Consider the following 11,201-nt stretch of genomic DNA (forward strand, 5'->3'; position numbering starts at 1 on the left):
GCAGCTCAGGTGCCAATGAGGCTTCAGTTCCTCTATGTTTACACGGTGGCTTTCCTACCATATCCCATCAAATCTGAGGCACATCAATGCCCCATACCAATATAGTCTTTTCCAGCAATGGCCTGGAAATTTAAATGCATGGCAATGACTTTGAGGTAATAAAATACTTAAAATATTTTTTTTTCAGTGGCAGAGATAGAGACAGACAGGAAGGAAGAGAGATGAGCAGCATCAATTCTTTGTTGCTGCACCTTAGTTGTTCATTGATTGCTTTCTCATATGTGCCTTGAGCAGGGGGCTTTAGCAGAGTGACCCCTTGCTCAAGCCAACAACCTTGTGCTTCAAGCCAGTGACCTCTGGGCTCAAGCCAGTAACCATGGGGTCATGTCTATGATCCCACACTCAAGCCAGCAATCCCATGCTCAAGCTGGTGACCTCGAGATTTCAAACCTGGTTCCTCTATGTCCCAGGCTGACGCTCTATTCCCTGCACCTCCACCTGGTCAGGCTAAAATAACTCTATCTGTGGGACCAGTAAGTTACTTCTCCTGGTTATCAGGGTACCATTGAATATAACTTTCCTGTTTAATTTTCCTTGTGCAGTTGTTAGCTGGAATGCGTTTTATAATGATTGGTCTCTCAGACTCAGTGAAATATAGTTTGACACTTTTCTCTGATCTTCCCAACAAATGGCACTATGTGAATTCTCAAAGCAAGTTTTACACAATTTTGTGTTTTGCCTTTCTTTTCTTGCAAGTATGAAAACAGCCCTCTGACAACAGCATTATCTGGAAGCTACGTTTAGCACTGGTTTAAATGACAAGACAAGCAAAGCATCAACCAAGCTATATTGAAACTCATTTTAGCACTGACCCAAAGAAGGCTGCAGCTGGGTGAAGTCCTTTGGATCTTTGCAGATAAAAAAACGGAGGGTGAAAGAGTCTATTTTCCCCAAAGCCACCTGCAGATCCGAAACAGAAGTCCAGCTCTCCCTCCTTTGGCCAGAACTTTTCCTACAACTCTTTGCCACAGGAGAACCTCGTGCCTTTGGTATACGACATGCAAATAGTTCAAAGTGAGTTGAAACATGACTGAAATAAGAAATATTATCAAAAGCTTTTTAGGGTATGTAACTATAACTCCATGGCACAGCCCCGAGACTCCCAAGAAGAGTGTATGCCAGTCATTCATAAAACCCACAGAAATGGAGATTTTTCTATTAGGCCAGAAATGCTTGGCAGGCCAGGGTGGAAATAGGCAGAATTGTAAACTGAACCTGATTCTACAAATAGCAGCCAAATCAGCCAGCAGGTGCCTGGCTCACAGGAAGAGTGGGGATACTGATGACCCTGTTTAGATTTCCTTGTGACATGCCTAACCACATGTCTAATAATTGCTTTTAAACAAGAACCATTCTACTTACATGTTGTTGCCAAAGACAAACATGGGTTAATGCCTCAACATGGGTAAGAACAATTCACAAAACAAGCTAAACACTTTAATGCAAACTGTTTAAACTCTTGTGCCTCTGATCATAAATACTTTAAATTATCTCCTGAGGTTCCCTTATGTTGTCAAACATAATTAGAAAACACAAAAATTTTTATTCATCAAGTGGCCAGGTTTATATCCAAATTACTTAACCACCTATAGGGCACAGACACCGAGCAGTCACACAGGAGTAGTTAGTTAGTGTGGCTACACCAATGTGTCCAGTTTATAGCGGAGTGGTTAAGAGCACCAACTCTGGAGCCAGACCACCAGGGTTCGATTCCGAACTCTGTCATTGATTAGCTGTGTGACCTGGGATGAGTTATTAAGCTTCCCTGTACCTCAAGCTCTTAATCTATACAACCAAGCTAAAAATGTCACCCTCATAAATGTGTGAGAGGATGAAATCAGCTAAAATATGTAAAGCACTTGGCTGTGTGCCTGTGCATAGTAAATGCCCAATTAATGTTAGTTGTGTTTCTTTACAATAGGCACAAGTAGCCTTGTATTTCAATAATATCTATATTTTAACATGGTGGAAGAACACCTTGAATTCTAAACCATCTATAACCCCTCTTAATAATTCAAAGTACTATATCTTCCCCTGTTACCTTGAATGATTTGTTGACTTGTCCTTATTTTACAAACTAGAAAATTAGACTAAAAAGACCTATGTATATGAAGCTAATAGAATTGTTAACTAAAACCCAGATTTTCTCTTTTATCTTTCATTTTGTAGTTTTAATAACTTTTTAAAATTACCAGTTTGCATAAAACTAAAAGCTGCTGACTCTAATATCTACCAAAGGGATAAATTGAATATATATTAAGACATAACTCTTCATTAAATGACTTGAGTTTACTTTCCTGGAATATAGCCAATCACAAAATACTGTTTTCCTTATAAAAACTAAGTCAACCAGGTTCTCTCTTTATGCCACATTGGTAGGCAAGGCTTTACTTCTATGTTCCAGTCAACATATCTGCAGCCTCCCCCATCTCTAAGTTATCTGCCTCCAATAATTATTCAGGTGGAAAGGCTAGTAAAGACAGTGTTGGGCAATTCTTTCTGATTACTTCCTTTTGCATGTCTACCAGTAACAAGACTGATCAGTGTTCTCATATAAGCGCTTATCTACTGCTGACCTTTCAGATGACTACTGGATATCACAGATATACGAGAATGTACTATATATCAGATACTGAGGACAGGTAGCAAAATCACAGGAAACATGGACATTTACCTCACAGGCATTATAATGTAATGATTCATCCCTGTCAGCAAATGCACAAGGAAAATTAAACATGAAAAACATTGTTTTATGGTACCCGGAAAACAAGGTGACGAAATCACCTTACTGGCCCCACAGATAAAACAAACAATAATTTAAAATATTTATTACCTCAAAATCAATGCCATACATTTAAATTCCAGATCTTTGTGGGCAAAATCTCAATAAATATTCTCATACCTCCCACACCCCACTGTTACCTGTTATTCCAGAATGTTCTCAGAAAGAACTCTAACACTACAGGTGTTATCTGGGTATGGGCTTCTGAAACAATAAGTGTCAGAAAACACTGGAAAGGGGCTCTGAACTTGTGAAGTTAAGAAAATAAAAATATTCTATTCATTCGGCTCTACCTAGCAATCTAATCTTGGACTAGTTCCTTAACCTTGCTAAGTCAGTTTCCTCATATGTATAATAGCAAAGCTGTATTAAAGGCCTCCCTTGAATTGGGGATATAATTATTTTGAGAAATGAAATTCAAATGCTAGCTTTCCAACACTCCCATTTTTTCAAGAGTTCATTGACAAATGCAAGATATTCAATATTCTGGCTATTTGTTCCCCCAAATAAGTGTTTCCTATGTCATTTATAGTGCCATTCTAACAGCATATTAAAAAGGACAGCCTGACCAGGCAGTGGCACAGTGGATAGAGTGTTGGACTGGGACTTGGAGAACCCAGGTTCGAGACCCTGAGGTCACCAGCTTGAGCACAGGCTCACCAGCTTGAGTGCAGGGTCCCTGGCTTGAGCATGGGATCTTAGACATGACCCCAAAGTCACTGGCTTGAGCCCAAAGGTCACTGGCTTGAATCCCAAGGTCACTGGCTTGAGCAAGGGGTCACTCACTCTGCTGTAGCCCCCTCCATCAAGGCACATATGAGAAAGCAATCAATGAACAACTAAGGTGCTGCAATGAAGAACTGATGCTTCTCATCTCTCTCCCTTCCTGTCTGTCCCTATCTGACTCTGTCTCTGTCAAAAAAAAAAAAAAAAGAAAAGAAAAGGATAACTCTAGGAAGCCTTGAATAATGATATGAACAACAAGATCAGCCAAGCCCAACAGCAGAAAATTTCTACTATTGCTCACGTGTATTCGTTCAACATTGAATGCCTACTGTGTGCCAGGCACTGTTCTAGGAACTTGGGACATATGAGTGAATGCAAGAGACAGAAATCCGCTGCCCACATGCAGCTTACACTTTAGTAGAAGACTCAGAACAAGTAAATAAAAAGTGGCAACAAATACTAGATTAGAAAGGGTTGTCCTCCGGGGGGGGAAAGTAAGCAGGGGAGGCAGGAGTGTGTGGTGTTGGAGGAGCAACTTTCTTTTATTTTACTTTTAAATTTTTTTATTGATTTTAGAGAGAGGGGGTCTAACTGGCAACCTCAGCATTCCAGGTTGAAGCTTTATCCACAGTGTCACCACAGGTCAGGTGGAGGGAACAAGTTTAATAAGGTGATCAGGATAGGCTATGTCTGGAGTTTGGTAAATTTTCCTAAAAGAAGGAGTTTTATGCTAGTTCGATTTTATTGGTGACAAGCTAGGTCAGTCATCTAGTCTCCCTCCTTCAGAAAGAAAGAAAAATTCATCCAGATTTCTCACTTTCCTGACAGGGCTTCCAGACCATTCTTCCTTCAAATCTTTACTCATTCCTGTTAGTCCACTCCAGAGAGATGTGTTAAGACCTAACCTTTGAATATAATTAAGAGAGTTTGCTGAGAAGAATGCCAGAAAACATATACCATGATTCTTACCCTCAGTAAATATTGGGTTTTCCCATTTTCATAGCAGCTGACTTAAGGAAAAAATAAATATACCCCCCAAAGATCTGTGTCATTCCAATGCCTTGCTGACTAATGAGCCACATATGTAATGTGAGACCATGGGAAATGAATGCCGAATCTCTGAGACAGTCATACGGGTCTGGAGGAACTTGTACACAATGTCAGTGCATATTTGTGGACACACTCTGACATTCTGACTGCCCGTCACCGTCACCGTGGTGACACATTCTCACCTCTTTTTGCTTTCTTAGACTAAACCAAGTTTATAAACTTTGAGCCTTTCAGCCTTATTTTTGTTTCATTCACAAAGCTTTGGAAGAAAAATAATAAATTATTTTCTTAACCCTTTGAGTAGTACAAACATTCATGTACGTCCTTGTGCCTCCTGACTATCCAGAGAATGATCAATTTATTTTAAAAATGTGTAAGGCAACATTTAAAAAAGACAAATGTATGTTCTTCTTGTTTCCATAAATTGGTTATCAAACAAGCATGATTTTAAGTTAATAAAACTGAAATGAACTAATTTCATTTTTTTTAAAAAAACTCACACCTGGGGGTCAGAGAACATGAAAAAACTTACTACTCAAAGTGTTAAAAACAACAAGCCTTCAATAGCTACAATTTCATCTCGTGTCTCTATGGGCCCTTTACTATCTCCAAATTTAATGTCTTCCATCTGAACAGGGTTCACTGGTCTTTCCCACCCACCTGCCAAGTGTCACTTCCTTGTTCCTGTCTACCTAAATGCTCTATGTCCCCAGATGTGGGTAAGTGCTCCTGTAACACATTCTAGGACACCCTGTATATTTCATATGAAGCCCTCATTTCAGCTAATTGTTACATGAATGCCTCCATGGCCAAATTATAGACTACATAAAACAGAGACGTCATCATTAAAGCTTAGCATAAGACCTGGTATTTAATGGGCTAAATCAGTGGTCCCCAACCCCCGGACCGTGGACCGGTACCAGTCCGTGGGCCATTTGGTACCGGTCCGCAGAGAAAGAATAAATAACTTACATTATTTCTGTTTTATTTATATTTAAGTCTGAACGATGTTTTATTTTTTAAAAATGACCAGATTCCCTCTGTTACATCCATCTAAGACTCACTCTTGATGCTTGTCTCATAAGTTTGACAATTATATTTAAAAATACCACGATTTTTACACCGGTCACATAATTTTATTTTGTGCATTTATCCATCCCACCCTAAAGGCCGTTCTGTGAAAATATTTTCTGAAATTAAACTGGTCCATGGCCCAAAAAAGGTTGGGGACCACTGGGCTAAATGAATAAATGATTGATTATGACATAATCTTTACATTCAGTACGACCACATCCCTCCCACAAACCATTACCAACGAGTGGGCTATGCATCCAGCCTCCATTAGTCTCCCTTTATCTCCCTTTCTAGAATGCTGTTAAGTAGTGCAAACCTCAGTGATTGGTAAGACCATATACAGAAATGTTTTTATAAGTTACTATGATGTGCTGATTAAGAAAACTCAGTGTGAATTTGTGTAGCCATTTCTAGCTCTGCCACTACTAAAAACAACACCTGTAGTAGCTTTACATTTGCCCCCCATCTACTCTTGTGTGCTTCTCTAGTGTCCAGACTTTGGCCTCTACCGGAAGCCTCTGCTATGAGGACAAGATCTCCTGCTTCTTTGGGAGGAGGTTATAACTACACTTTATGGCAGGAAAGAAATCAGGAAGGTTTGGAACATCCTGTTGTTTCCAGGAAGTGATGATGTTTTCTAGAACGTCAACACCAATGAGGCTTTCAAAGGCCCTCAACAAGCTAGAATATGAGCATTTGAGCTTCAAATAATGGTTTTACTGTGGTTAATTGGAACATATTGAACCTGTAAGGGGTTCTAAATTTAATGATAAGAGGCCCTGGCTGGTTGGCTCAGCAGTAGAGCGTCGGCCTGGCATGCAGGAGTCCCGGGTTCGATTCCCGGCCGGGGCACACAGGAGAGGCGCTCATCTGCTTCTCCACCCCTCCCCCTCTCCTTCCTCTCTGTCTCTCTCTTCCCCTCCCGCAGCGAGGCTCCATTGGAGCAAAGGTGGCCCCCGGGTGCTGGGGATGGCTCTATGGCCTCTGCCTCAGGTGCTAGAGTGGCTCTGGTTGCAACGGAGCCACGCCCCAGAGGGGCAGAACATCACCCCCCTGGTGGGCAGAGCGTCGCCCCTGGTGGGCGTGCCGGGTGGATCCCGGTGGGGCGCATGCGGGAGTCTGTCTGACTGTCTCTCCCTGTTTCCAGCTTCAGAAAAATGCAAAAAAAAAAAAAAAAAATTGATAAAACCTGAGTAAGAATCAAAATGTCAAAACCCTAGGAAGCTATTTAAAAAGCCTAACAATAACCCTTAAAATGTATAGAACCTAATACAGAAATAATGAATTAAATTATAGTGTTGATGTATTATGATTTAACCAAAACTCTAAAAATAATTTTAAAATTATTGTATTGACATACTTTTTATCTATTTGAAGTGGTCAAAAGAATCGTATAAACTAGTTTGAAATTGAAGTTTAAATTACTTCAAGGAATTTAGTCTGTTTGCCATCATTTAAATACTTGGAAAAGTTAAGTTTTAAATTTTGTATGTTTACAATTTAATCATTTGTTTTGGGTGGGGTTCCAGTCCTTGTGCAGAAGTCTCTGGGGAAAAGGACCTAGCAATAAGAATTTAAATTACATGGGAAACTTTAGGCCTCAGGCTGTAATTGAGTCACCCCGAGGTCAATGTATATTTCTGCCATGTACTTAAAGAGTTATACCCCAATCCGATGTTCCAAGAACATTCCTCTTGAGCAGAGAGGTCAATCAAATCTTCCTATAAAGGACCAGATAGTAAATATTTTTGTCTTTGTGGTCAAAGAAGCAAAATCAAAGATATTACATAGTTATTTCTCTACCAAGAGAAAAAATAAATTTCCATAAGTGTTTTCACAAAATTCAAAACAATATTGAATACTTTTTTTTTGTAATACAAGTCTACATAGAAAAAAATTTGAATTCTTTTGGGGCAGATAACATTTTGCTTAATTAGGATTCAAAGTTAGTGCTCCTCCTTATCAAAACCAATCACAAATGTTCAACTGTTAATGCTCACCTATATGGGATTTTATACATTTTAACTATGAAAGCAAAGTCTTTTCCCACAGATAGTTACTGACAAATACTGATATCATTCCACAAGCATATTATTTTCATTGAGAACATTCATCATTTGGGAAACATTTATAGAATTCTATTAGACTCTTTTCTCAATATTTGCCTTTTTAAACACATCATTACATTAGTCACCTCCAATTGAAGGTAAATACTCTTAAATTGCACCATCAATTGGATTTTTTATTTTGGAAATTTCCTTTGTTCTTCCATGGAGGTCCAAAAAAATGCACTGGAATTAGTTTGAGCTTGAAAAATATATCCGCCACAAGTCTGTGTAGGAGTGAAGATCTGGATTCCTGCTTTAACATTTGAAAGCATGGCAAGTGTTTGACATTACTTAAGATTCAAGCAACAGGCCCTGGCCGGTTGGCTCAGCAGTAGAGCGTCGGCCTGGCGTGTGGGGGACCCGGGTTCGATTCCCGGCCAGGGCACACAGGAGAAGCGCCCATTTGCCTCTCCACCCCCACCCCCTCCTTCCTCTCTGCCTCTCTCTTCCCCTCCTGCAGCCAAGGCTACATTGGAGCAAAGATGGCCCGAGCGCTGGGGATGGCTCCTTGGCCTCTGCCCCAGGCGCTGGAGTGGCTCTGGTAGCGGCAGAGCAACGCCCCGGAGGGGCAGATCATCGCCCCCTGGTGGGCAGAGCTTCGCCCTTGGTGGGCGTGCCGGGCGCATGCGGGAGTCTGTCTGTCTCTCCCCGTTTCCAGCTTCAGGAAAAAAAAAAAAAAGGTTCAAGCAACATTGGTAGTCATCATATTGATTACTACAGTTTAAGATTTGCATATAATAGATGTTTTGCCTCACAATTGTAGGTTGAATTCTTTAGGAAATGTTAGGTCTGCCTCAAAAGCTCATTTCCAAAGCTATTCATTGTTCCATTTTTTAAAAATCACTATGAAATTTTGCTACTACTGAGCCATCAAACTGATGTGTGGTAGGGCAAGAGGTAAGATGGCTGACAAAAATTCACAAAACGGATGGTGAAGTCCACAAGAGCAAACGAAGTTCACCATTGACACTGCTGTTTCAGTAACACATGTTGACTCACATATTCTGCAAAGCTCCTGCTAATCAATGTTACCATGAATAAGCTTTAAACATCTTACATTTTCACAAGGTTTGTAAATTTGTGAACTAAGCTATTTTTCTGCATCACTGTAGTGGAATAATCCATTGCATGGCCTTGGATGGGAACACAGCCAACAAGAAAAGAATGTTTTGCCAAGAGAATTGTTTTGTGACTTGAAGGCAGGTCACTGAAACAGGTCTATGTGACTGAAGGCAGTTGCTGGGCTTTTCTCAGTAAAACATTCTTATAAGATTTCTGTACTTTCCAAGGTTATCCCTTAAGATAAGGAGAGGAATGTTATAGGATCCATAGAAGCAATAGCAATTAATGCCTTCTGATATTATGTTGTTACTAAGCTATCTTGCAGGTGCACTCCATGTATCTTTAAAGTAAAAGTTACACTTGATGTTATGCCAATTTCTCAGTAAACAAGCTTTTTGAAGTCTTGTGAATAAAAATAGGACACAGCGCAAACTCGGCGCCATTTGCCTGAGCGAGCGGTGGTCCTTTGCTAGTCCTTGATGATTTCATCTGTTGATCTCTCTCTCTGCGCCCCCGACTCACAACAACACATCACACATATTTTTATAACTGGAAGGTGTAATATATCTTAGCAGATTCTACTTCATGTTTACTGATGAATTTTTCTCAACTTCTTTGAAATATTTCCCCTTTAGTTATAATATACAGATTATTCACATAGGATAATTCTTTGTTCACTTCAATGTCAGCACTGACTTTTGGAATTAAAAAAAAAAATCTCAGTGTTGGGTACAGGTCCACAGCCCTTTACCAAAGGCCTCAACTAGCCAGGTTGGACTTGAGGTGACCCAGCGCCAGGGCAGTTCCGTAGCTCTCCACCTGCACAGTCCTGGTTGATGTCTTACCTCCGCCGGACCCTTGGACATTCTGCCAGCTAGTTACCCCTTCACTTACTGGACACTCTGTTGCTTGACCACTACCCCCCATCTATTGTTTAACGCTTCCATTGTTTAACCACCTGCAGTGAGAAACACAGCCAAATTCAGTCCTATATGAGCTGAGACTTTTCATCCTATCGCTGCTGACACCACTGGGGTCTCAGCCTGTCTGCGCAGATGCATAAATAAATTTCTTAAAAACTCATCAGGCCATGTGCATCCCTTTTTTAGCAACCTAACCCTTAGTAGTATCAGTAACATCTTTTTGTATTCATCAGGAGTCAAGAAAAACCATTTAAATCATTCGCCTTGATTTTTAATTAAATATTAATGTTGTTTCCCATGTTGTCAACTCTTTGGTCAACTATGCTCCTTAAAAAGCTAATAGTCTTAAACAAGTTTATTTTCTTTGGACCCATTTCTTCAGTTGTTGCAATCAGTCAGTATTTCATTAACCCACTATCAGTGGTTTTCCTTATTTGGCTAAGAAATAAGCCACTCTAAACTTACCGTGGCTTCAGCCTCTTTTTCACTTATTCTTGTCAGGAAATTCTGCTGTGATGATTTAAAAAAATTTTTTTAATTAACTGTTACTTTGATGTAAGTTGTAAATATTGTGATGAGTGCTTAGTCTATAGTAATGGTGATGTAGATTGTGTTTTATTTTGGTGTCATAAAATATTATCTTTTAAAATTATTCAACCATTTAAAAATGTAAAAAAAATAAACATTCTTAGCATGTGAACTGTACAAAACCAAGCAGCAGGTTAGATTCAATCTGTGGGTCATCATTTGCATGCCCTCATGCTAGAATACATTGGTGTCCACACCCAGATTTTGTTCCTTGGATCACCAGGAAAGATGTGTGATAAGAACCAGTTCATCACCATTTATTGCTTTCTGTTCCAGGTAGAGTGGGTACTATTTTACAAAAAGTGTGATTATTTCTATGATTGTTTATAATCTAGTTCCCGTAGAACCCATGGTTACTCACTCTTAATTAAATCAATTGCTTTGGGGAAAGCCCTTTATTATTATTATTATTTTTTTTTTGTATTTTTCTTAAGTTGGAAACAGGGAGGCAGTGAGACAGACTCCCGCATGCGCCCAACCGGGATCCACCCGGCATGCCCACCAGGGGGCGATGCTCTGCCCCTCTGGGGCGTCGCTCTGCCGCAATCAGAGCCATTCTAGCGCCTCAGGCAGAGGCCACAGAGCCATCCTCAGCGCCTGGGCCATCTTTGCTCCAATGGAGCCTTGGCTGCAGGAGGGGAAGAGAGAGACAGAGAGGAAGGTGAGGGGGAAGGGTGGAGAAGCAGATGGGCGCTTCTCCTGTGTGCCCTGGCCGGGAATCAAACCCGGGACTCCTGCACACCAGGCCGACGCTCTACCACTGAGCCAACCAGCCAGGGCTAAACCCTTTATTATTAAAAGCATTTATACCCTTTCCCCTTTTTATTG

This window comes from Saccopteryx leptura, chromosome 11 (assembly GCF_036850995.1).
Source record: "Saccopteryx leptura isolate mSacLep1 chromosome 11, mSacLep1_pri_phased_curated, whole genome shotgun sequence".
NCBI lineage: Eukaryota > Metazoa > Chordata > Mammalia > Chiroptera > Emballonuridae > Saccopteryx > Saccopteryx leptura.